Source organism: Vicugna pacos, chromosome 25 (assembly GCF_048564905.1).
Source record: "Vicugna pacos chromosome 25, VicPac4, whole genome shotgun sequence".
Taxonomy (NCBI): Eukaryota; Metazoa; Chordata; class Mammalia; order Artiodactyla; family Camelidae; genus Vicugna; species Vicugna pacos.
In genome coordinates, this window is record NC_133011.1 from 37,830,368 (window position 1) to 37,857,649 (window position 27,282).

The 27,282-nt window shown below is 56.2% G+C and overlaps 1 protein-coding gene across 3 annotated transcripts in view; it reads right to left on the reverse strand.

Moving 5' to 3' along the window:
• The window catches only part of SLC45A4 (solute carrier family 45 member 4), a 69,477-nt gene extending 44,652 nt beyond the window's left edge, over nt 1–24,825 (reverse strand). The window contains exons 1-2 of one of the 3 annotated variants that reach the window (XM_072949808.1): nt 23,877–24,002; nt 23,403–23,692 (exon numbers count right to left, since the gene is read on the reverse strand). The gene's annotated coding sequence lies outside the window, so the exon portion shown is untranslated. Of the gene's footprint in view, nt 1–23,402; nt 23,693–23,876; nt 24,003–24,636 lie in introns of those variants that run through there. The other 2 variants (XM_072949812.1, XM_072949807.1) reach the window with 2 other exon arrangements.
• Between the last annotated feature and the right edge of the window lie 2,457 nt (nt 24,826–27,282).

Sequence of the window (27,282 nt, forward strand, 5' to 3'; positions counted from 1 at the left end):
CAGAAAAGCTCTGGAGATGGATGGTGGCTGCACAACACTGTGAATGTGCACTTAATGCCACTGAAATGCACCCTTATAAATGGCTGAAATGGTAAGTTTTATGTTAGGTATATTCTACCATGATAAAGAGTAATAAACGTAATATGCGAGATCTATCTGGAAAATGACCTGGGAAAGTTACGTTAGGCAAGAAAGTGAGCTTTCCCCTCTGGAGGAACTCAGTTCAGCCCCCCAGCAATTCAGCCAACCACCCATCTTTTAAACACAGATTTTGAGACCCATGAGGACACTGGGGCATAGACAGGGATGAACACCTGTGTGGCCGTGTGGGGATGGCAGGAAGACACTGCCTCCGGCCCCGCTCAGGCCACGTGCAGCTCAGGGGGCGAGTCAGGAGAGAGGGACAGAGACATGGAGAGACAGAGACAGACAGAGACAAAGGAGGAGCAGTGAGTCAGCAGGGCAGAGTCAACTGGCCCAGGAGGAAGAGCTAGTCCTGACTGAGGTCTCATCGGGCACAGACGCAACTCCACCAGCTTGGCGGGGGGGGGGGGCTGGACCTTGCTGGGTGCGCGCACTCAGGCAGGGCCACCTGGCTGGTCTGATGGGCACCTCCGCACACTCCCCCACCTCCAGCCCCCCCCTGCTCTGCCCCCCGTGGGGCCCAGCCCCACACCCTCATGGGGGAGCCCAGCCCCTGGTGAACTTTAACTCACTTTCTGGACCTCCCGCTCCAGTTTTCACTGCCCCCCCCATCAGCCGTGCCGAGTCCACAAGTCTGTCCTGGTGCACAAGCTGCGGGGATCTCCTCCCAGCCTCGACAGGCACTGTCCTCACCCCCACCTCCCACCCCCCAACACTTGTTCCAGGGCTACCTCTTATCCACCCAGTCAAGAGTCAGGGGGCTGCCACACAGAGGAAATCGATTCTGGAGAGGCCCCAGGAAGCGGCTCCTTTTACTGAACAGTAACATCCTCAAGAAAGGTCTCTATTGGAAAACTTTTTTAAGGACTGAGTTCCCCATCAGTGTATTTTCCTTTAGACCTGAAACCTCCCGACCGCACATAAGTGATACCGTCTACCGCAGGTTGTTATTTGTATCGCTCTTCCTTTCTGACACGCTGTTAAGTCTTTGAAGACTGCGTGGTGAGGCCAGTTTTTCCCCTGGAAGGAAGCATCTCTACTTCCAAAGGGACAATTCATAAAAAGCCAGGGCTCCAAGCGCAGCAGTCCGGATTCCTGAAAAGCCTGCCAATCACGGAATGAGTAACACCTGAATGTATTACAAATCCGCTCGGGGTGCCAAGTCTCCCCTCTCGAAGCACATGCCAGACGCCGGCCAGTAACAAACAAAACACGCATGGATAAAGACCTCTTCACGAGAGCAGCCAACACGATTCCATCTGTTAACAAAAACTAACTTGCATTAAAGGTTGCAAGTTCAGACACAATCTGGCTATTGTAAGCACTGCCTCAGTTTATCAACGTAACAATGACTCTCTTTCAAAGACTGATAAAGCTCTCTAGGCAAGTAACCGCCCTCCAGCATTTTTAAGATACTTCGCAGGATAAATATTAGCTCGGGACTTGCCTACAGGAGAAGTGAAAGCTGCCCAAGAAGCAGTTTTATGAAGAAGAAAAAAAGAAGGAACAGCAGCAGCGGGAAGGCAGCGAGCCTCCGGGCCTGGTCTCCCACGGCCCCTGCCTACCCGTCCCGGGCCGCCCCGCAGCGGGGCAGGGCACCAGCACTCAGCAAGTACAACGGCCTGGCAAACAGAAAGCACTGGAAAGTGGAGTTAATTAAAAGGAGAGATTTTAAGATGACTGCTGGGATGAACGCAAACGAGGAGCGTTACAGCTGAAATCTGATTAAATGTGGTTTAACTTCAGCAGCCTGGGTGACCAAAGGCAGACGGCGAGGGGAGGGCGGGCTGGCGGGGTGTGCAGGGCGCTCCCATGACCGGCTCCAGACGCTACTCACCCTGACTTCACCTGGGGGATCTTTTCAAGTTTAATGCATGAGCCTGCAACTCAGCAGGAACTGGACGCAAACTCACAACCACAGGCACGGCACAGCGCCAAGGGGGCCAGAAAGGCTCCAGGACAAGCGGGCAGCCGGGGCGTGGCAGGAGAAAGAAGGCTCAGCTGGGGTCCTGCAGGCCTTGACCCTGCATCCTCCGTCTTCAGAGGCCAGGCTCCCTCCTCCTCCCCACATTCCTTCTGAGACAAAGCATGCAAGCTGAAGGGTGTCAGCACTCTGCCAGTGAACCTGCACCGTCCTGGAAACAGGCTGGGCTTCCCAGCCCGATGGTGGGAAACAGCGGGCGCCAAGCCTGAACCACGAGCGCATCTCTGTTAACAGCTGGGACTCGGACACTCGGCCCTCTGCTTCCCCCCTGGAGACGAGGCAACACCCACACACGGTGGTCCTGGGGACGGAATGGCGCGGATGACTGTGTGCAACAGGCTCAGGAGGTCCTGAGCTCGGGAGCAGAACGGGCAGCCTCTGGTCACGTTCGGGTAAGACAGTGCTGCAAACTCCCCGTGAATCGAACGCCCTGTTCAGCTCCAGCACAGAGCGCGCAGTGTTCAGGTGCTTGGTCCCAAGGAGACAGCCCACCGAAACAATGGGGAACCGTCAAACAGAATTTAAGTTACTGAACGTGGCCTCACTTTTGAATGGCCCAGAAGAATAAAGGAGTAGTCTAGTAATGACGGTATCATCAGTTTTATGAGGATTTTTACCCAGAGTGGTCACTAAAAAAGATAAATTTTCATTAGAAGAACAAAAATTGAGCTTAAGTGTTCTACTCAGTTATCTGAACGCAGTGCAGCCTGCTCTCTCTGTAACGAAGGCGCAGGGTCCCTGACCCACAACCTCACCTCCAACTTCTGCCCAGCACCTGGCCCACCACTAGGATGACCAGCAAGGACTAGGGTGTCAGCTAGGTGCACGGGAGCGCTGGTGAGCGGAAGCGCGGAGGGCAGGGGCCTGTCCAGCGGCCCGAGGGGCGTGTGGGCAATGCGACATCTCGGGGAGGGTTTCCCTCTGACCCTCCCACCCCGACTCCTAGGTGTCCTGAAAGGAAGGACCCTGGCCTAGACCCCAAAGTAGCACGTGTCCAGGCTGCCCACCCACCAGGAGCCACGCAGGGGACAGAGCTGGAGGTTTTCAGCAGGAGCAGGACGGTTCACTCATTCCATGAATAGTGCTGTGCGCTTGGACTTTCCAGTGATGGTGACCATGGGGCCCACCCTGCCCCTTCAGAGACACCCACGAGTGGACGGGCCAGTACAGCCCAGCAGACAAGCCCGGAAGGGCAGACCTGCTGATCAGTAGTCCCCAGGCAGACCTAAGGTGGAGGACAGGGAGGGGCTGGAACTTAAACTGACCCAGGTGGGTCGTGGGGCTTCCAGGAGCCTGGAGCAAGTGTGAACATGGACATGGAACTCCTGTGGGAACAGGCAAGCATTCACAAGGACCAGGCTCCAGGCCACAGGCCGGGGGGGGGGGCAGCCCCACCCCCCCGAAGAGGAATGGGGTGGGGAGGCCGGGGCGCCGGCAACGGCACTGACGTGGAGCAGAGCTGCCCTGACACCGGCTCCTCCGGGCCTCCCAGGTGCCCCTTGCAGGACTTCCTCAAAGTTCTGAACACTGGCTGTCTGTCCTGAGTGTGCATGAACAGAACAGACTCACAAGCAGTCTGTGCTGCATGTTTGCCTGTCTTGACGAGAAGAACCCACACATGTGCTCCACACCGCCACCGAGACCGCTGACAATCCCTTTAGCTGCTCAGGCCGCCCGGCCTCCACGCAGAGCCCTGCCCCCACTGGCGGCAGCTTCCCCAGCCAGCTCCTCCTCTCCCCCGCTGGTTCTAGAGGCCCCTTGCTACTTTGTCCCCAGCAGATGCAGGCCAGGACCCGAGGGCCACTGGGGACAGTCTGTCTCCAATCAGCCCACCCCCAACACCGTCCCTCTGCTGCTCCTCTGCCTCCCTCCAAAGGAGACCACCTCAGTCTTCACCGCCCAAGGCCCAGGCTGCACGCAACAGACGACCTCTAGGAAGTGAACCACCTTCCCCGCGGAGGCAGCTATGCCTTTAAGATTTGGAACAATGTCACTGGAATCTTATCTGTCTCCTGAGTGCCTGAACAAGGGGCCGCAGGTCAAGGGGCCTGCACTGGTCCCCTTCCCTCCTACAACTCCAAGGCCACGTCTCATCGGGTGCCTAGCAGTGGGACAGGCTGTATAAGGCCAGACGGAGAGGTGGCACATCTCAGCAGGGCCTCACACCCAGCACAGTGAGACAGGGCAGATCCTCAGCCAGCCTCCGTGAGAGCCTGGGGCCTGGTGGCCAGCAGGGACTTCTGGCTGGGCTGCAGGGACAGGAAAGCACTGGTGAGCCACTCTAGCACCTTATTGTGCGGCTTGCCACATCTGACACCGAAAGCCTCTTCTACTCCAAGCCCACACCCTCACCACCAAACGACCCCTACAATCTGAGTTGTATGCAGAGCCTTTCGGGGGGGAGGTCTGAGCCTAGGACCCCCAAGTACACCAAGAGCCTCCGTGCTGAGGAAGGCTGGGGTGGGGGCGCACATAGCACCCCTCTCCATGGGGAGCCAGCAGCAGCCCGCCTCCAAGTCGGCAGAAGTCTAACGGCACAGGCAGCTTCCCTCCCAGCCACGAGGTTACAGGCCTCCCTGGGGCCTCTAGTCCAGAGCCCTGGGACGGACGGGAGAGGCAGGCAGAATGGAGGACAAGCGAGGAAGTTCTTGACACTGTAGCCTAGAATGTCTCAACTTCTCCAGAAATTCCAGGCATCAGCATCAGCTCCCAACTCTGCCTACACTTTCAGGGCGATCCCAGGAGCCCACCAGACAGAGAGGACAGCAAAGGGGCTCCGGTCATCCAAGCACACAGCTTAAAGGCACAGAAGACAGGTGGCAATGCAGACTCAGGCTAGGACTCCAGTCTAGACCCAACGGCAGAGCGATTACCAACCCCGAAGGCGGCACGAGGGCACGGCTCCCAGAACTTCACAGGGTGTTTCAGCACCACAGTCCCACAGCCCAAGCCCAGCACATGTGTGTCTAAGCAAGGGAGGACCTCACAAATGTGCTGCTTTGGACACATCCCAGTTAACAAAGTTAAGGAAGTGAGACAGGGGATGTCTCCGTGTGACCGTCATAGCACGGACCTGCCTTAATAACGGCTACAGTCACATTTCTTTTCACTGGCTTCTGCCTTTGCTTTGCCCTGAGATTCAGTGACCACAGTGACCTTCCACAGCTCAACAATGAAGACGCTGAGGTCTGTGGTCTACAAAGAAGAGTCCCAGAAGGGAGCTCGCAGGCACGGGGGAAGCTGGGTGGCATGGAGTGAGCACCCTGAGGCCGGCCAGCCGGCCAGCCGCAGGATGAGAGGGGCAGGTGCTTGGAAGCGGGTGGAGGGGCCCGGGCCTCCAGGGCCCAGCCCCGCCATCTCGGGATGGAAAGTTGGCCAGGGCTGGCGAGGACGTCTAGTGTCTATAAAAATGTTCCTCCCAGGGGAGCCTCTGGAAACAGAGACTCCAAGATACTTTCATTCTTTTCCTTATTTGCCACTCTGAAAAATAAGCCGTTCTTCCCATTCTGAAATGGAATACGAGTCAAAACCTTCTACAGTAAATGGTGACCCAGAGAGAAAGGGTGCTAGATCCAAAATATTTCTCGTTTGGCCAGTGGCCCAAAGTAGCTCTATTCTGTTTATTTGGTTCCTCCCCTGGGAGAGAAAAACCTAATCCAATAGCAAGTTGCCCATATTCACCCACGTCTCGTAAAGAGGCTGCGGGGCAGGCAGGTTCTCGCTCCCTCTGGCGGGTCCTCCTGGGTCCTGGCCACCCCCCGGCCTAGGGACTCTTCCCTGTCCCCACGTGGCCAAGCGTCGAAGAAACTAAGTGCCCACTTAGCTGCGCCTGTCCTGAGCGTCCACCCCACCCCAGCCCCCAGCAAGGCTGACTCCGGAGAATGGTGACGGGAAAGGCCTGAGCAGAACCAGACCCGGGGCTGAGAAGGGGGCTCGGGGTCGCCTGGCTCCACATGGGCTTTCTCCCCCTAACACCACGTCCAGAAGGAGAAGTCGGTCCCGCCTGCACCACGGGTCCTCGCCCTGTTGTTTTCTGCAACTTCAGCCGCTGGGATAAAGACCAACACCCAGCATCTCAACAGGCTTTCCTGGGTCCCAGCACCTCAAAGGCCTCTGCTTACTGCTCCAAGCTCTGAGCCAACGCCTCCTGCCCTGGCAGGACCTTGCCTGGGCTGCAATGTAGACAGTTCCCCACGTCTGCTCAACCTCCTCTAAAGCATCGCTGAATCCCCACTTTGGGAAGACAGGCGCTTTTCTGCAGAAGGACCCACTTCAGAAGACTGGACACACTCCCAGTGTGTAAATCCCACCCAAGCAGCCTGCCTCAAACAGACGGGTCTTCAAGACTCCTGGGAGGTCTGCACCCTCTCAGCGCACACCTGCTCCCGCCTTCATGGAAGACGTCTCCTGAGGAGGTGCACGCCCCGCTCAGGGAGACACCTCCCCAGAAACAAGACCAATGAGGTGAGAAGGGGAGGTGAAGCCCAGACGCCCTGTGGAGGCCCACGACAGAGGCTGGCACAAAGGCCTGAAGGCGCGGAGCAAGGAGAAGGAAAGTGCACGGGTTTGCACACACTTCCTGAGGCCTACTCCCAATGGGGAGGCTCTGCACGCCCTGGAGGTACGCAAACACAAGATTTTAGTGTTTCCCCAGACAATCCCTGAAGATGAGAGAGCACGAGTTTTAGCAACAACTCCAGATGAAGCATCCGCGATGCTTCTAGGACCAGTGAGGGTGCTTTTTGCCCTCTGACATCAGTCTACCAGCTGAGTGTCCACAAGACACTGCTTCGCAGGACACACCCAAGGCCAGCAGCATGAAGGGGCAGGGCAGGGGGGCACGTGGAAGGAGGGCGATGGGCGGCGGGCTCTGGGCCCATGGAGTCCCTGGGGGCTCCCCCCTGACACTATGTACACGGCTCGGGGGTGACAACATGCTGGCTTAGGTGAGCTAATACCCACTAGGGGGCCCCAATCGGGCCCACCCTCCTGGGCTTCTCCTGGGCAGGAGCTGCCTCAAAGGCACAGGGGAGGCAGGCCTGGCTGCAGCCCTTTGGGAGCCCCTGCACTGGGTCTCCAACATCTCCCCCGGGGGAGGCGGGGGCCTGAGCTCATGGGCCCTCTTGCTTCCAATTCCGTGCTAGAAAGACGGGATCAGGACGAGGCGAGGAGGAACCACAGCGCCTGCGCAGTGGTGGTCTCCACGTGCACGCACTGGAAACAGGCCAAGGAGGGCGCAGTAAGCACTTACCTCACTGCGCCTTTAAATACATCCCCTACCTAAACCATCTTAAATCCTTTCCAGAAGAAGGTGAGTGTAAGCAGAGTTACGCCCAAAGCCCATCGAGGTACAAGGGACACAGTAACCTGCATCGTCTGCACTGTCCCCAGAAGCCTGACCACGACCCCTGACCCCAGGGAGCAGTCCGTCTCCCATCTTCCATCTCCGCAGTCTGCCAGGAGACCGTCCCGCGGCCCTCTTACCCACAGACCTCCCCACAACACCGCCGTCTTCTGTCTCAGGCACACCTTCCCCCAACAAAACAGAAGAATCCAACCCTCCCAAACCACCTACACCCGCGTGAAGGCAGCCAAAGTAATGCAACCATCCCGTCTGCTGCAGGGGGTGGGGTGTCCTTCACCATCTGCCGAGGGGCTCTGCCTTCAGTCTCTCTGAGGGCACTATGAATGTCAAAGGCACGGCAGACCAGGACCCGAGGCCGCTGACCCTAAGGAAGCTGTTGACCTCTCCAGGCCGGGAGCACAAGGCAGGGTGTGAGCACTGGCCCTCCTCTCCCACTTCCCCAAGCTCCGATCCGACCATTTAAGACCACGCACCAAGGGCACCCTCATCACAGGAGACAGGCCTGCAGGGCGGCAGGAAGCCTGTAATAGACACATTATAAACTCAGCACACCTCACTCTCCCTTCAAGACTAATTTTAACAGGGAGAAGACATAACCGCAGCTACAAACCTTCCCTTGCGGATATAATTTACAGCATCATGACTCAGCGGCCCTGACGGCCTGACAGGTGAGATCACCTGGCTGCGTAATGGCATAGTCATGAGGGAGCCGCATCTGGCAGGGGAAGGAGAGCAGCTTTAGCACCCAATCCCCGCCCCAGGGACCACCCTCCCGGGCTTCCCTCCCCCAACGCCCTCTGAGCCCCTCCACCTGCCTGGCCCCCCTGTTAACCCTTCACAGCACGCCCGCAGTTCCCGTTTCCTCCTGGGGAGCATTTCCACGGTCACGATGGCCCAGCTGGCTGAACCACCAATTAAACACAGTTGACTACAAATAGAAAAATTATGTATTCGGTTAAAGAGGTTATTTCTTTGGGGCATCTGGTAAGTCTATCAAGAAAAAAATTCAGGCCATAAAAGGGTCACTGTACCACCTCTCACCACACCACCTCCTCCAGGGCTGCAGCCAGTGCAGTAGGCTCCTCGATGGGCCGAAGGCCACTGGGCTGGGGGCTCAGGCAGGCAGCCAGGGGGACCCTAAGCAGCCCCAGCACCTGCAGGCACCAGTGGACCACTGGCCCTAGGCCTTCCAGGGCACAGTCCCTGAGGGAGCCCCACGTGGGGACGAGCTGGGGGGCCCCCCGCTCTCACATTGCTCCCATCCACTCTGGGTCCCGCCGGGGCCCCTTCCAGGCTGCTTCCAGAATTCTAACCCTCCCAACTGGACCTCAGCCTCTGCTTCTAAGCAGGCCAGCCACTACCTTGCCCCAACTCTAAGCCAGTCTCCCAACCCCAGCACCAGGGACCCAGCCCCCACACACAAGGAACCCACAGGCAGTGAGGACGGCCACCAGAACCACCTGCTCTCGTGGCATCTCCTTCTGTTCACAACCCTCCCAGATTCCACGGCCCTTGCCAGACAGGCAGCCAAACGTGCTGCCCTGGCCCAGCGGTCAGCACCCCTGCCAGCCTCGCCCAGAGCTGCCTCCCTCTGCCCCAGCCCGGCCCAGCCCGAAACGCTTGCAGGTTGAGGTGCTGGCTCTACCCCACCACGAAGGCACGCACTCCAGCATCCAACACAGGATGCACTGCCCCCATCGGGGAGGTCCGATTTCCCCCACTGGAGCTCACCACTCCCTCTCGGGAACTGCAGCATCTCTGTGTAGTACTGAATCTTTAGCTGCTCCATGTGGGTGTGTAATTGTAGCCGAAACTCTGAAAGTACTTCCTGTGAGCCAATGACTATTCTAGCTGCTGTGCATATATTAACTCACTCACACCTTGTAACAGTCCACTACGGTGAATACTAGTTTTAGCCCCAATTTACAGATGAGAAAACTGAGGCCCTAGGCCACTTGCTCGGAAGATGCAGGATTAGAAGTGCTGGGCCCGCGGTGCTGCCTCCCTGCGCTGGCGAGAGACCGGGGAGAGGCAGGAGCCTGCATCCTCCTTGTCCAAAGAGGTCAGGCAGGCAGCTGGACACAAGCATCTAGAACTCTTGCTCACGAGGCAGACGGGCAGCAGGTGCACGCCCGCTGTGGAAATGTGGCCTGTGAAGGAGCAGAGCCCCAGGCGGCTGCGGGGGGGTGGGGGTGGGAGCAAGAGATGGCTGTGCTTGTTCCTTTCAAGGAAGAAATTAAAACCAGGTCTCATCAAAATTCTCAGGTACCACAACCTTTACTTCACCCTTCACACACAACAGACAACCACTAGAGTGACACTTGCAATCCCAGGGATGTGACTGGACCCGTGGCTTCCTACTCAGGTCGGACTAATTGCTAGGGCTGCAGACGGGGTGACAGACGCTGAGAAGCACCACAGCTGGAGGGCTCTCTGCACCTGAAGAGCACGGCGACACCATTCTGTGAGTGGGTGGGACGCTGGGTTCTTCTCGGCTTAGAGGAGCGGGGCAGGAAAGGATCTCACATCCTGTCCAGAGAGGAACTCAGTGGCCCCCAACCAGACCCGTGGGGCCCCAGGGGCCGCTGCCTCTGCAGAGGGACCTGGAGGAAGTCCTTGGCCCTCCTGCTCGCCCAGGGAAACAGACTCGGGGCAAAGCAGGCCCTCTGCCGACCTCCCACTCCTGAGTCAGGAGTCAGCCAAGCACCCTTCTGCCCAGCCGGCCCAGGGGACGCCTGGCACTGCAGCTTCAGGCCCTCCACCACAGCCCTGCAAGACACGCTGTCCCTCACGTCATCAGTGGAAGTGAGCTGGTGAGGAACGGACAGCTAGACACGACATCCCCCCAAAGAACATTCAGTAAGTGAAATACGCATCATGGTACAAGACTGCGTTAGCCGCCTTGCATGTGTGTAACTGCGAGTATCACATGTGGTATGTCACACTTTGTAGTCAAGTAGACATTATATATGACTTACTATAACATAACACACATACATATGACAGACTCCATCACACTACAACACTATGCCATATATAAATGAATACACTGGTCTCTCGGTATCTGTGAGGGACTGGTTCCGGCACTCCCCACGGGCACTCCGGTCCTTATTCTATAAAACTGCATTATATAGTCGGCTCTCTGTATCCCAGATGCAGAACCTGCAGATGTGAAGGGCCGACTGTATATTTTAAAGCCAGGGCATCTACAGGCCGCGGTACACATCTGGCTCTGGGGTTAACTACACAGAGGCGCAGCGCAGACAGCGGCCTAATCCAGCGGCCCCTCCTCAGCACTTCTTGGCACTGACACCAAGGTGCCTTGAGCTGCAGCTGCAAGCCTGACCCTTCCACCTCTGCTCGGCTAGGGCCAGGAACTCTACCTGCCACCCCGAGTCTGACCTCAGTGTGACACTGCTCAATTCTTTTCGACAACCTTGACACTCCGAGGCTCTCACTGCTAATTTTAACTACCCCACATTCTCCACAAAGTAAACTGGAGCATCCCAAAGTCACCGTCACGACAGCATCCCACTGCCACCCTAGCCGGCACTCTGCCCTCGGCTTCTAGACTCTCCAGCCCTGAGACAGATGCCCCACCACGGTCACAACAGCCAGGAAGCACCACGGGTCACCGCCCTCCAGCCCAGCCCAGCCCCTTCCAGAGCTGCTGGATGACAGGCTTACGCAGGATTCCAGAGACAGACCAGGCGGTCCACCCTGCGGGGTTGCAGCCTGGCTCCAGACAGGGCTCCTCAGACAGGGACCCGAGGACTGTCCCCAGAGGTGTTAGGAGACCCACGAATACTTCCTAGAGGACACACAAAGTGGTGTCTCTGCATTTTTGTGAGAAAGAGGTCCAGAGTCTTCACCACATTTCCAAAGGAATACACGCCCCCCAGAAGGTGGAGAACCACTCGGGGAAACGGGCGGAGGGAAGTGCACACAGTCACACAAGTGGCCAAAGGGAGTCTTGCTGTGACACGGCTGTTACATCACCTTTTCATAATTTTTCAAAGTCAGTCCTTCCTTTTGTAATTTCCTGTAGAATTTTGTTGAGCAATTTAGGTTCAAACAAACAAAAAAGGCAGATAGGAACAAAGAAAAGCAGCAAGATGGATTCTAAATTTAGGAAAAACTCCAAGGGCCAGCCCAGAGCATTACAGAGCTGAGAATTTTCTGGACCTCAAACACACACACCTGGTGACATCAGACAGCAAAGATCAAACCACAGTTTCTAGAACTGACCCTAAAGGAAAGGACTCAAGCACACACCGCTACGAGTAAAGGCCTGCCACTCTGTCAGAGGAAGTGGAGCCAGCCAGCCAAGCCCTGGCGTCTGCAGCGGAGTCCCAGATGAACGTGACTTACTCGGCTTGCTGGGGTGACAATGGGCTTGTTTTGAACCTTCTGTGTATTGCATTAGTGCATTCATTTTGAAAAGTAACCCAGGACAAACCCAGCGGGGGAAAGACTGAGTGAGAGAAAACAGGTCAGCAAAACACTGGTCTCATGTTTCATAACCAAACACGAGCCGCCCTCCACATAATACCTTAATCTGATCCGCACACAGAGTTCACATGAGGGGTTCAGGAATCAATCGCCTGTCTCCCTCAGACCACCTCGCCCGGCTCCGGAGCTGTCTGCCAGGTGCTGGGGCCACAGCTCAGACCCTGATCCAGCCAAGGCCTCATCCAAGCTCCCCCTGCACACCCGGCGCACGCGCACTGCGGCTCCCCAGGTAGCTCCAGGGCTGCCCTGACGAAAACGAAACCCACCTGCAGCCCTGGAAAATGAGAACGCGGCCGTCACCCGCGGGGCTCGAACACACGCTGAGCAAGGTCACGCCTGGATCCTGGGCCCTGGCGCCTGCCCAGCCTGGGCTTCCCAGCTACACTGCCAAGACCCCAAGTTACCTTAACCCACAGCCGTCGGCTCCCACCAAACAGGGAGCCGCGCCAGGCAGCAGGAAGGCCAGGACCACGCGCAGGTGCACTGCGCCCAGGGGCCGAGCAGCAGAAGCGGGGGCTTTGGGCTCCTGAGCTCCCAACCTGACAGGTCACCATCAGTGGACCAGGCCCCTCCATGGAAGACCACCCTGTCTCCCGCAGACCCTCTCTTGAGTGGTTCTGGTCACTGTTCCTCCCTGTGTCCCTGGGGCCGGGCTCGGAAGGCTCCCAGCAGCAGGCGAGCCCTGCAGGGCGTTACCCCCACTGTTGGTGTCCCTTAGCCCCGCCCACCCCTCTGTATGGGCCTTTCTAAACCCCCTGGCTCTGCTGAGGATGCCATCTGCTTCCTGCCAACAACAAGACAGAACAGATACAACAGCACACCACCCCCACCCCACAACACTGACACACACGCAGTCACCACGGGGCGTGGAAACCCGCAACCCCTACTGGAGGATGAGGGAGGGCTCAGATGTTCTCCATCAATGTGTTACCACATCAAGACAAAACCTGCCGCTCTGGAAACTGACCCCCAGCTGCAAGACAGTAAGTAGGCTGTGTAAGCAGATTCCAGACGAGAAGCCTGTGTGCCCTCAGGGCCCAAACTAACCGGGAATCATCGGAAATGGGTATCAGACACCCACAAGCGTGGAGTCACTCAGGCCAGTGCAAGGAAAATGGAACCTAAAGGCAGCTCCGAACAAACTGGATGTGCAAGCCCCGTTCAGTGTAAATTAGCAATTCACCATGAAGACAGCAGTTTACTCACACCACACACACAGCGTGGGGAAAACGCATCGTGCTCCACAGAGTGCTCCCCCTGGGCTTGGCTCCCAGCATTGTGGGGAGGGGCGGTTGTGCTTAGAAATGAATGCAGCGTGTATAAAACGTCCTGCAGTGAGAACATAACGCAAATCTAGACAAGATCTTTCTGGGGTGAAATCTGCAAAAGAAAAAGTGAGAAAGAAAGATCTGAAACAAAGGCTGAGGATTCCTGGTTTAGGGCTCAAGACCAGCTCACGGTAAAAATAAGAAGGGGCCAGGCCAGACTCTGACCAGGAGGGTCCTGGGCCCAGGGGCCAGGGTCTCGGGCGGCAACCCCTCCCCTGCACGCTGTGCTGGAAAGCTAGGACGGTGTTCCAGCAGGGCCAGAGGGCACGGGCCTGCCTCCACCCTTGAAAACAGGCAGTGAACAGAGGTCCGGGGTCGCTGGACACAGGTCTTGTCCGCCCACTGCAAGGGCATGGACCTGTCTGCCTTTGCCTGCTGTCAACTCCCGCATCGGCCCCGTGCCCGGGCCGCAGTAAGAGCTCATGGATGCTGGCTGAGTAAGCGGGGGGAGAGGGCAGTGCAGGGAGTTGGGGGACAGCACCAATCAGAGCCTGTTCTGGAATGCCCGGGCCTGAGGGGCAGCAGAGGAAAGCGGGGCAGGGCTCAGCACAGGCAGGACACAAGGTCCCTGCTGGTCCAAGCCAGGACCCACGGAGCCCCAGGGGGCTTCTCTGGCCAAGGGCTCATTAGCACTGGTCCTCGCAGTGACCAGCCGTAACTCTAGAACTGCCGTTGTGGGGACAGTGGTGGCGTGACAGGTACCTACTGACCACAAGCCGGCATCAACTATGATCCCAAGAGACACCACATGGCACACACAAGGTTAACAGGGACTGTCCCTCAGGCCCTGGCTCAGACAAGGGCAGGTTAGCCTGGGGAACAGAACCACTCAAGGGCCCCACCTGGACCCGCTTCAGACTCTGAGGACAGGCAGGTGTCCAGGGGACACCAGGCACTCCCCCAGGCTGGGCAGCATGGACAAGAGTTGACTCCCAGGTCAGCATTTACCGGGCACCTCCCGGGGGCTGGCCTGCACCTGGGCTACCTCACTTCATCCTCCAGGGCACCCCAGCAGCTGGGTTCACAGGTGAGGACCATGACCCGCGAGCAGCAGCGAGGACCCAGTCACCCCCCCCCCACCCAGAGCAGGGCACAGACCTTCCAGGTGGGCTTCAGGAGGGCCCCAAGCCTAGAGGTCGGTCTTCTGCTCCAAGGCGCTGGCTCCCAGCAAGGGAGGCGGGCCGCGCCACACACAACAGGTGCAAGCGAGCCACAGAAGCCAGTGGGGAGGCAGCCCTCGGGCAGCGAGGCCCAGCGCGACCAGGGGGTGTGGATTGGCTGTGGAGGGCCCTCGGGAGCTCCCAGGGCTTCCAGACAGTTCCAAGTTCCCTGGTCCATGCCCCACACCTGTTTCCAGATGGAGCCCCTGAGGCTCACAGAGGTTAACTAGTGGGTCCCAAGTCACAGAGCCCTAGGGCAGGCAGCGGGTCCCAGCCTCTGCGGGACCTCCCTGCTCCCGGCCTGGGCTTCCTTACCTGCTATCAGCTGGCAGGTACGGCCCAGGCTGGTGCTCAGCCAGAATTCCCAGAGTCACCAACTTCCAGTTAGGTGAGCCGCGCCAGTCACTCAGTCTCGTTAATATAGATAAGGATATCTCACTTTAAAAATGAGAATAACCATTCATCAAGGGTTGTTTTAAGCTTAAATGTTATCAGAAGCTCGGTGTGCAGGGCACGGACCTCAACCACGGACAGGTCTGACGGGGTGGCTTCTCCAGCCCCCCCCCCACCTGCTACTGTGCAATGGAAACCAAGGCAGGGAGCACCCAGCTTCCCTTGGGGACCCCCGGTGGGGGCAGGCTTCAATCACGCAGCTGCAACTTCCCGGTCTGAGCTCCTGAGCTGCCCCCAGGAGCCCCCGCCGCAGCGAGGGCTCGCAGGGACCCTGAGGAGAGGAGCTGTCAGGCCGCACGCAAATGCGCTCAAGCTGCATCCACCCGGACGTGTCCGATGTACACACTGCTGAAGGCAGCTCCTTCCCGCCAACACAGTGCTGAAGGCAGCTCCTTCCCACTGACCAGGCCGCAGCAGCAGGGCAGTCAGGACCCAGAAAAGCCATGCGCAGCACAGAGTGTTTCTAAGCTGAAAGGATCTGAGAAGCTCGAGGGCACCACACCACCCAGCATGTGTCCAGCGCCCACCCCAGTCTGGCCTTGTCCCCCCCGCCCCGCTCTGGCACAGAGCCCCTGCCCCCCTCAGCTGTCCTGGCGGTTGTGATCTGGCAAGGCCACTGCCCAAGTTCAGTGGTGTCTTGAACCTGGCAGCAACCCAGGCAGGGTCGTCATTCATCAAAATAAATGTGGTTGAAGGTGTGTCCCTCCTCCACCATCCAAAGCAGCAGCCACATCTTCAGACCTTGACAGTCAGGCTTTACTTCTGCCCAAGCCAGTGATAAAAGCCTCCACTGCCAAGAAGCCCTCCCTGAATACGCTCACCTGAATATGGTAATAATTCTTCTGTGTGTCCCACGAGCACTGCACCATCACCCTTGTTTGTGTCTTATTCTTCAGCTGGCACCTCTGCTTAGGCTAAAACTGCTTTTGCATCTCCCACTGTCCCTTATACATTTTCCAGCAGAGATATTCAACCAGGAGATAAAATTCCAGGCGGATTTCCTAAGGTCTCTGGGCCTCAGTTTTCTCAACTATAAAATGGGGATACCGCTCCTTCTGTGTAGACAGTTGGCAAATTCAGGCATGAACTCTGAATCTAGGTGGCCCTTCACAGAAAACCTGGCTCATGTACATACAGGTGCCTGATACAGGTCTGGGGGATTCCTGGGGGCTGTGAGGACCCTGTAAACACTCAGAGATGATGGATGTCACCTGGGCACACCAACGCTCACAGTGTCAGGACCCCTGGTCCTAACGGCCACTCCATTCATCAGAGCTACTGACGGAAGTCTCCACCCTGCTCACACAGGGGCCTCAGGAAGCTCAGAAACTGCTCCTTTCAGATCCTTCCTTGCACAACCCATGCATTTTAGGAAGTATGAATCCCCAGCTGCCCCTGCCCCTGTTGTTAAAGTCAAGTGCACCCAGGACTCCCAGCCTGTAGAGCAGCAGGAACTCCCCTCCAGCCCCCACAGCGAGCCCCCTGGCAGGGGCCCTGGCAGGGCCGTGAAGAGGCGGCCTGGGACCCCAGGCCACGTCTGAAGTGCTCCGAGCCCAGCAGAACCATGCAGGCAGGGATAAATCCCCAGATGGACAAGGGTCTGAGCGGCCACAAGGAAACCCATATCATCATGGTTAAAACTATCTCCCCAAACCATACGGGAGCCAGGCAGAAACCACGGCCTGCGTTCACCTGGCTTCCAGACCCTCCCACAGACCCACGGAACTGAATCGAAAGCCTATCTGAACTTCACAACCATGAACAGACGTCGTCCACAGGACTCTTATCAGCACACGGCCTCTCTGCAGAAGTCACTCCAACAGTCAGGGATAGACCAAGGACCGATAACAGGCGGCGACACTGCCCGTCACCAAGAGCCTGGCCCGCGGTGCCCCGTCACCTGCATCGCCGTGACGCCCCATGACGCTTCTGTCCTTTCTCAGTTTTGAATCGTCAGTGTAATGGTCACCAGCCAGTTCACTTGTTGGAAAAACGGTCCCAGTTTTACTTTGCATTCAGCTAATGTGAAAAGCTGTTTCATTCTGTGAAAACTTACCAACATCATGACACAGTCACAGCACTGGAGAAAGTCATGATCCCCGAAGTTCAGAAACACATGTATTCTCGCCACACAGTGACCCCAGCTTTCCATCCAGATGGAGGGAGGCGGCCCACAGCCCCAGGGCTGACGGCGGCCCACAGGAGACCCAAGGCCTCAGGCCCAGCACCCCCGCAGGCGAGCTCCAGGGCGAGCTCCCAGGCTCGGCCACTTACTGTGTGGCTCTGGCCAAGCTGTTTAACCTCTCTGTGCCTCTTTTTCCTCTCTGTAAAATGCAGCACAGCCTTCCCCGGGCTGTTAGAGAATGAGCCGACTGCTCTGCACAGCCCCAGCCCTCTATCAGTTATTTCTCAGGGCCTGCGAAGGGCCAGGAACAAATACTCATTATGTTCCCCAGGTTCTCACACAGACATTGAAGCTCGGAGCAGTGGGCGGCTTCTGGGCCAAGGTCACAAACCCCGGGATGGGCCAGCCTGGGAGCTGATGCTCCTGGCACAGCACTGGGCACAACGCTCCTGCTGCAAAATTAAAGGCACAGCCCCGCCCCCCATCCTCTTAAGAATTAAGAACACATCAGACATCTGAGTACTTCAGGGCTGTGCTGACAGCCATGTTTTAAACAGCCCTGAGCTTCCGTTCCGCTCCCGTCCCACTAGGCTTGTTGAGCCCAGGCCGGTAAATGGGAGAACAAGACAGCCTCAGCTCCACCTTCCCTCCCCAGCACCACATCACGGCTGCCTTCAAATGGGCACGCAGACCGGCAGAGGCAGCCCTGGCCGTCCCCTGGGAGGACGGGCTCCATCCAGCAGAGGGTAGTGGTGTGCAGGCCTTGGTGGGGAGGGCCTTCGTCGGCCAAGCTTTTTATGCAGCGGGTTTTACAAAAACAGGCATCAGAAAGCACTGACGGTTCCTGCAGTATTCCAGCAGGGGTGGCAGTGGCGCGAGCCCACTACTGCAGCCAAGCCCCAGGTGAGGCGGTCATTTCTGGTGACCCCACTGGGCAGGGTCACCGTGCGCCTCGGCTCCCTGTGAGCAGCCCCAGCCTGTCTCTAAGCCCTTGTTGTAAGAGTCTTAATCCTTGATTTTAGCATCAAGGCCTGAAATGCCAAGAAAGCACAAACAGGGATTTATGCTTCAAGGATCAACGGAGGTGCCCACTCCAGGGCGCCTCATCCCTCCTCGAGCTGGGGTGCGGTGGCGGTGGGGGGCAAGGCCATGCTGCCCGGCCACCTCCTCCCCAGTTAGATGCCCCACAGGGTTCCTAGAACGAGATCCTGGGACTAGCTCGCTTATCTCTAGAAACAAAGGCATTGCCTCACAATCTGGGGAAACACATGGTGTCCCGAGTATTTACAAGTCTGCCTTCAAAGTGAAGCTTTCATAAGTGGACTCTCAATGGCCAGACCTGGGGACAGAAGACAGGGAAAACTCCAAGAGGACCCATGTTACCAAAATCCAAAGAGCCGGGGGAGCAGCTTGCCTTCGCCCCGACAAAGCGGATTGAGCAGAGGCCCCTAGTCACCTGGAACCCCCACATGTCATAACTATCCCGTGACACGAAGCCCTAGAGCTCTCAATCCAGAGCACTTTCTGTTTCAGGGCATGAAGGTGGAACAACGTGTTGTTGTGTCTTAATTACTAAACTTACTTTCATATCAGATTTCAATTGGCTTTTAGGCTACAAATGGTCAATGTTCATGCTTCAAGAGCATCTCCAGTTTACCCAAGAGCAGCGCAGCCCAGCACTGCCGAGCAGCTCTGAGCGAGTTCTTGGGAACTGACGCCAACCTCAGCCCACCGCCCAGGGAGAGAGAGGCCCCACTCTCACCAACCCGGACCCGCCAGGCTCCTCTGCACCCCCAGGAGCCTCTCACAGCCCAGAGCGGCCCCCACCCCAGAGACAAGCAGACAACACTCCCCTCCCGGAACACACTCACTGTTGCCTGGAGAAGGGAGACAGGCAGAGCAGGCTTACTGGATTCCTGCGGGGCGGAAACCTCTTTGGAATCCAAAGCCCAGCCAAGCAGTCTTTTCCGCTTCTAACACCTCTTTCTGGAAAATTAAAATTTAACTCAAAGCACAATTTTACATGCTTACATTTTAACCCAATCAAATAAAAATGCATTGCCAAAAACAGATAAACAATAAGGTCCAACTGTGTAGCCCAGGGAACTATATCCAATACACTGAAATAGCCTATAATGAAATGGCATATGAAAAGGAATATACACATATTTACATGGACACCGGAATCACTGAGCTGTGCACTAGAAGCTAACACAACACTGTACATCAGCTACACTTCAATTTAAAAACACGCGTTGCCACGAGCCGTAGCACGTGTACTTATGGACGTGTCATCTCTTGCCCTTTGACACAGCCCATCTAGAAAACATGTAATTAAACGTTAAAGCACACATGGGCCAGCACTGATGTCATAATTTAATGAAGTGGCAAAGAGTTCTTTATCCCTCCGTCCACCAAGCACAGCAGTGTGATACAGCAGAGGCACTTTCCAGCAGGTGTCCAACGCAAAGACGTCCCCGGGGTTCTCAGGCGCGGGTGACTTTGCGAAACACCATACAGACCTTCAGTGTTGAAGTGCCTGAGACCTAGGTTGCCTCCACACTCTCCCTTCCCCTGGGAGAAGGCACTCTCTCAGGGAATGTCCCTGTAGCAAGTGCATACCTGGCGCCAAGGGCAGGCGGACAATGCCTCTCACTGAGGCACTTTAAACAGATCTCCAACCAGCTCTGTAAGACACACTCCTCCAATGTATTTTTATTTTGTGCATTCAGTAATTATTTATCAAGATCAATACATTTTTGCTTCCATGATCCATTTTGTACTGATGACATTTACAGTGACAAAAAATTCTTCTGGAATTAACAGAGCCTTATGATCATAGACATGCTTTAAATTGCAGTTTACGTATATTTTTGCAACAGAGAAGTCTGACGAATGATCAATAAAAGGCTTTCAAGTATAAAAGTGCATGACACACGAATAAAACCCCACGAGGGGAGACGGAGCAAAGGTTCAGGTTCAGGAAGAGAAGATGCCTGGGTGACAACTGTTAAGAACAGTTTGCTCCTTTTTTAACGGGTGATGGCAGGCTATCAAATCGTTACGAGTGTTCAACATTAAAACTTAAAAAAATTTTTTTAACATTAGAAACTTTTAAGGGCAATATAATAGTTATTTTAAATGGCTACGTATAATAAACTGGAAATTACATCTTTTACGCCAACATTAGCAAGAAAACGTTTAGATGTCAGCTTAAAAATACACCCGAAGTTCTTCAGTTATTTTACAGAACAGGAGCAAAAGTGTCTGAAGATCTCTTCTTTGAGGCAGCGTTAACTCTGTTGTCCTAAGGTAACCGGTCGCAGTGATGAAAGCACCGCCTACTACTCACTCAGCTGGTGCTCCCCCACCCCCGCCCAGTGTCCATGACCACTGGACAGACAAGCTCATCCCTGCTGCAGAGATGTCAAAACCCCTCCACTCAAAATAACTGATGGAAAAAGGTCCCCTACCCCTTCCAAACCAAAAGTCGTACTCTTCTGGATAAATACATTTTCCCAAAACAGTGACTGAAATGTTGGCAATGAGGAGCTTATTTACTGTTTTCTGGCCTTACAATGTCCAGGTGGCTGCTTACAATTGAGTAGCAAGATCTGTATGAAAAAGTACAGCCACCACTACACCTGGACCAGATAATAAGGACCCGTTCCAATACTTCTTTACCTGTTTTAAGGGTTTGCTATGAATTTTGCACTCAAGATTTCCCTTTCTTTGAAACGGGAAGAACGTGGTCGCCAACCAATTTAACTGGCTCCAGGATTTAACGGCAGAACCTCAGGAGAGGCCCCTCCAGCAAACTCCAGTAACTCAAAACCAGCTGCACCACAGAACCCCAGGCTGGAAGGTACTCCCCGAACGCAGCAAACAGAGCGCCTCTCGGGCACTGGTCCAGGAATGCTGTTCTCCTCTCACTGCCAGCAAAGCCCCTCAGCAGGTCTGGGAGGTTGCAGACACCAACAACCTAGGTGGAACAAAGCTTCCCGCCCCGGGCTTCGGGCCAAGCAGAGGTGGGAGGACAAGACAGCCATGCTTCGTAACTTGAAGTGGTTCCGCAAATCCCTCCAGCTGCGAGGGGATCCTACCCTGGCGCAGCCAGCACCCCCACTCCTGCACTTGGGAGCCCCGACGGACTCTGCTATTTACTCTGATCACCTCTACCTCGCCTGGACTTCCACACCAGCCAGAACCCAGAGCCCTTCTCACCAACCTTGGGGATCTGTCTTCTTTCCCAAATCTCTCTCAAAAAGCTAAGCAGTGTGCTTAACTCAACATGAGCGTGCTCAACAAATGACCCAGGCAGGCCACCTGACCACACTTCCGACGTCCTGGAAGGCCGAGGTGGGAACTGCTGCGGGAGGGCCGCTGGGGAAACCAGGTGTAAAAGGAACATCTGAAAACAACAGGGGATGATGGAGCCTTGCAAGCCCGTGGATCTTAATCTTCTTAAAAGGCCTCGTCTAAAAGTCACTTGCCAAGAAAACAGGTTCACAAACACTATTAGGCCCCCAGTAAACATTTCCAAAGTCACTGCTACCCAAGTGGCAGTGGGTTGAAAAACGACCACTGTGTACACTGGTCTGGCTGGAGGCAGGAAGATTCCTCTGCGTGTGTATTAAAAAGGTCCACCATCTCCCAGCTTGCTCAGAGTGCCTCATTTCACAAAGGCTTAGCATTTGATACCTTAAAGGGGGAAAAAAAGCCACTAAAAGCACATTTGAAAGTTCTACATTTAAAAAGATCCTTGTTCATTGATTTTGGTGGGATAATTAAGCTAATCTAAACAAGGGGACCTTGTTTGGGTGCGGGTGGGGGAGGGGCCGCGGGCCTGGTCCTGGCCTGGGAGACCCCACGGACAGTGGGGCTCGGGCTCTGGCTCTGGGGTCCTCTACCACCCCCTCCTTTCTATATGGCCGCTGTTCATCTGAGAGGCTTTTCTCCTCTGGTCAGATTTCCACTCAGCAAAGCTAAATTGCTCTCCTATTGCCTGGCTTGGAGTGGAGGCCATCCCCTCAATGGTGTTTCGCGGAGTGCACCTTCATCCACAGAATGATGTTGCGATTAAAAAAAAAAAAAGGCTAGGAAACCAGAGGACGCGGGCACGGGACAGCAACCTCTCCCGACCTCCAGCATATTCCGGCTCCGTAAATTAGAGCCCCGGCTCTGCAAGGGGTGTTCCCGAGGAGGGCACAGCAATTTGGGGTTGCCCGCCACCTATGGTGCTCACCCAGACGCCCTCACCCTGTGCCACGCTGAGAGGCTGTTAGTCACAAACCACCCCTGCCGGCTACGCAGGGCTGGGCTTCTGGGCCCCACAGCAGGAACAGGAGAGGGCAGAGGATGCAGACGAGTGACAGGGACAGATAGGCACCACATTCAGAAAATGACAGCACAGCCAGGACTCCTGCAAGGCCATCCTCTCTCCTCCCCACCATCCCTCTGACAACATGGATAAAACCAATGCAACACCAAGGAACCTAGCTGCTGGCTAAAATACCTAGTTGGGTTCCTTTCCTCCACTGGGGATGGGGGAACTGCTGTTGCCGCAGCCCCTCCTCCCCTGCAGACCAGCAGGGTGGGATCTCGCGGCTCCAAGTGGGCAGAGTCCCGTTCCCAAGCTCATCCCGCCCCTTCCCACTCTCCGATAAACTAAGTTGAGGGCAGAGACAGCCCCAGAAGGGTGGAAACTACAAGCCACCTTGGAGATTACCCAGTCCCATCTCTGCTCCGCTTTCACCATGCGACACGGGCCAAGACTGCAGCACACAGCTCTGCAAGGGAAGCCAGCAACCCTCAAAGGCCCGGAGCCCCCCCGGGCAGCCTCCCCAGGGAGACACCCAGTCCACAAGCGCCCACCATTAAATACCTAATATGCATTTCAAATGCATCTCCATCGAGCCCCATCTTTCCTTTACAGCTGCTGCCCATAAAAAACAATTAGCCTGCATGGGACTGGAATTCCTGGTTTTTAAGACCACCTATTCCCCACCCCTTCTCCAGAAGCACTGGTGTCCTTCAGAGGCCTGCGTCTTCCCACCTGGGGCCTGCAGCGCTCCAGGGCACAGCTGCTGACCCTCCCCACCTTCAAGCAGATTATAAACACTTAACTCTTCCTTTTAGTATAGAATTCAGACCCAGCAGCAAAGTGAAGAGAGTATGCATTTTTTAAAGGAGGCTAGAGTTACCGTTTCTGAGCCCCAGCCATTTGTTACATTTCTTCCTCAGTAAAACCAACCTCAGCTTTTGATTTTCTTCCTTTTTCTCCTACTATAAGCAAAGAATGGAAGAGATGAAAGATTCCCCCACACCCTACCTGCCTTTTGTGGCTGGGAGAAGGGGAACGGCTGCAGGGAAGAGCAGGGCACACTCGAATAATGCCGGGAAGATCGATCTGGGTTTTCCCCGGAGAAATGGGCTTCGATGCTGACGATCATTTGACCCCAAAACAACTGCTTCAATCACTCATCTTCTAAACCCTCCTCCCTTCCCAGGCCTTAGGCTAGGAGATGCCCCAATAACCAGGAGCGACAGGGCCTCTTCTGCTGGAGTCAGCTGGGGTATCCGATGGGGCTCGGTGGCTCAGTCTGACCCATCAGTGCCCCACTGGGAAAGAAAAAAAAAACAACTCACACTCCCTAGATCAAGTGCTCCCCTGCCACACACCCAGAATCACTATGGTTAACCTGGAGGCTGTGCTTTTTCCAAACCAACACCCCTCCCATTTTGACATACATCCCCTGATAAAGCCCTTTGCTGCTCCCAAGGAACCCGATCAAGAGCAACACACCTTGGGGAGGAATGGGTTAAACTCAAGAGCTCTGGGCAACGCAGGCAGCACGGGAAAGGGAAAGTGGTGCTGAGACGCAGATAATGTGCCGGGACTTCTGCAGAGCAGGAGCTCTGGACCTGGTTGCAGAGATGCACTGGCCCCTCTCCTCCAGGGGCAGCTTGGCTGTAGGAGGTGTCTTCAAAGGACAGACCAGAGGACAGTGCAGATAAGACAAAAACACAAACACAGCCCAGGAGGCAGCTCCGAGCCCCAGGTGTGGAAGCCCGGCTAGGCGGGCTGAGGGCGTGAGTGTGCTGGGGGTTCAGGCAGAGGGGACAGAGGCTGAACTCTCAGAAGTTGGTGATGTCAGGCCGAGGGTGCAGGGCAGGGTCGGATGGAGGCGCCAGGCTTCCCTCCAGGTAGAATAATTCGAGGAGACAGGGGTGGGGATGCTGAGGGATGGGACCAGGGCAGGGTCCGTGGGAAGATGCACACCGCAAGAAAGGGCCCGGGATGCTCCAGGAGGCCGGGGGGGACGGAGACGAGGAGGGGCAGGTGCAGTCCGGGTGCAGAAAGGAACAGGTCAAGAACGGGGGCGGGTGCCCAGCCGGCTGGCCGCGTCCTGGACGTCTCCTCCCCGGGGAAGAGATGCCAGGCAGCCAGGAGCGGGACCCGGAGCTCGAGGCCGCAGCCGCGTGGGGGTGGGGGCAGGGAGCGGCAGGTGCCGGGCACCCAGGTGCGCGGCCGGGGGCGGCGGGCCGGCGGGGCGGCCGCTCACCTGTCTCCTCCGGCCGGGGCCGCGGGGCGGCGGCGCGGCTGGGCGGCCGGGCCGGGCCGGGCGGGGACAGCGGGGGCGCGGCGCTCCGGGGGCGGCGGCGGCGGCGGGGCCCGGCGGCGGCTGCTCCTCGGCCGGCCGGCCGGGCGGGCGTCAGAGAGCGAAGCGGGCGCAGAGGGAGCGCTACGAGACTGCGGCCGGCGCGCGAGGACAACGCCGCTTTATCAGGTCGGAAACAGCCGCCTCGCGCCGCTTCCGCTGACGCAGCGCCGGCCTGCGCTCATGACTATGCAGCAGTCGCCGCGGGGGGTCGGGGCGGGACCTGCGCCTCTCGCGCCCATTGGTCGCCGTGCGCCCCGCCCACCACTCTGCCCCGCCCCTCTGGGCGAGGCCCCGCCCCTGAGCTGGCCCCGCCCCTGGCCGCGTCCCGCCTTCTGCCTCTGGGAAGGGGCTGCTGCGCGATCCCAGCCCCCGCTCCTCGCGGCCTGAGCAGCAGACCCTCATCGAGAGCCCTGAACCCCGACTCCGGTCGCGTCCCTCTCGGTAGCGGCGGGAAGGAGAACCTGCAGCCCCCGCCTCTCCCCGCTCCTCTCTCTCCCTAAACGCCCTCCGCGCAGAGGGGCCGGGAGAGCCTCGCGCCCGCCAACAGCCTAGTCCCTCTGCAAACACCCTCCTCCCAACCTTCCGCCCCCAGCCCGTGATGGGCGGGGTGGGCTCCGCCCCTAGGTGCGACCGCCTTCGTACCCAGCTCTGGGTCTCTTACAAAACCCTCCTACCTCGCCATGAGCCGTCTCCCTCTCCCCACGCCTCACGCATCTTCCACGCTCAGTGCGCCCCTGCCCCTTGCAGCGGAGGAGCGCCCTGGAGAGCTGGGCAAGACCCCAGACCCCGAGGCTTCCGCTCGCGGCCCGACCCATGCCAAGGTCACGGATCCCGTGTCACCCAGCAAGTAGAATGGCTGTACTCCGTAGGATGGGGCTGCTAGGAAACCCTGAGGACAAGGTCGGGAAAGGAGCTTGACAAACGGAGAAACATGATAAATTGGGCTGAGGTCAAACAGCGCTGTGCCTATGCCAGGGTTTAAGTGGCTCTAGAGAAATTACTTCACCTCTCAGAGCCGCGGTGTCCTCATCTGTAATACAGAGATCATAAAACCCATGGGATTGCTGAAGGTATTTAGAAATAAAGGGTGCACTGCACAGCCTCCAGAGCAGTAAAAATGGGGAAATCTGACAATATTAAGTGTTGACAAGGAAGTGGAGCAACTGGAACTCTCATACGCTGGTGGGGATGCAAAGTGTTGCAGCCACCTGGGAAATCTGTTTAAAAGTACTTGATTCTATGTAAAGCCTCCTAGATGCATACCTTATGTGATCCTATTTCTGTTCATAGCAGCTCCATTTTTAATAGCCTGAAGGTAGAAGTTGCCTAAATGCCCATCCACCATAGAATGGATACATAAATTGTGGTATATTCACACAATGCAATGACAATGAATAATCTATAACTACACACAGCAATATGGATGACTCTCACACATGAGGAATAAAAGAGTCAAACCCTAAAGCATGCAGGATTCCAAGTATATAAACTGGTAGACGTGTAGGTAAATGGTGATAGAAGTCAGGATAGTGATTAACCTTGGAGAGAGGGGTGCCAGAGCCAGGCCTCGAAGGGAATGTCTGGCGTGCTGATTACATGGATGTGTTCAGTTTGTGACATTTTCTCCAGCTGTGTATTCATCCCGTGTGTATGTGACACTTCAGTGAGGGCTTAAAAAGAACATCAGGCGTGTATAGATAAAGAGCAGAAAGTGCCACCTGACATGTCCTGGCTGCTCATAACTGTCTATCTACCTGCCCTATTGGGTTTTGGCTCCTGTGTCCAGAGGACGGAGGCAGAAGTAATTCCGGCAGTCCTGTGTGCCAACTGCGTGGTCTTGGGCACCTGACTTCATCTTTCAGAGTCCTCATCTATAAATGAGACTTCTGATAATACGTTGCTCACAAGTCAACGTGAGGATTACATAATGCTTTTTCAAAAGGCTTCATAAAAGTAAGGAGCACAGAGTAAGGACTTAGTAACTTTGATTATTCGTTAAGCACTGGTATTCACTAAATGCTGTATTTGTTGAAGCTTCTTTATTTTCATTCATTCAACAACTGATGACTGAATGCTTGCCACAGGCCATGTACTATGCCAGGTTCTAGGTAGGACAAGAGCTGACAACAGGATCTGCTCTCTCTCGGTAAGGATGCCACAGTGGAGGGGGAAACACAAATACCCATCAGCCGTAGAATGGATGTATAAACCGTGATACATTCACACAACGCGGTGACAGCGCAGACAATGCAGCTTACCAGCCACTGCAGCCACAGAGCCCAGCAGAGGGATCTGACCAACACTGGGTTCTCCATTAATTTCTGAAACAGTAAATGAGTGAAAGAGATGGGATTTCCTTCTGTCATCTGGAGCTCCACAGAGAGATTGGACGGAGAGCAAAATTAAGGAAAAGCATGGCCCCAAAGTGCACATGCCCAAAGCTGCACGTGTGTATGTACGTGTGTATGTGCGTAAGCATGTGCACTAGGGCCAGGGCAGGGCCACTCCACCAGCACTCCGTCTCAGCCTAGCCAGCTGGGCCCTCAT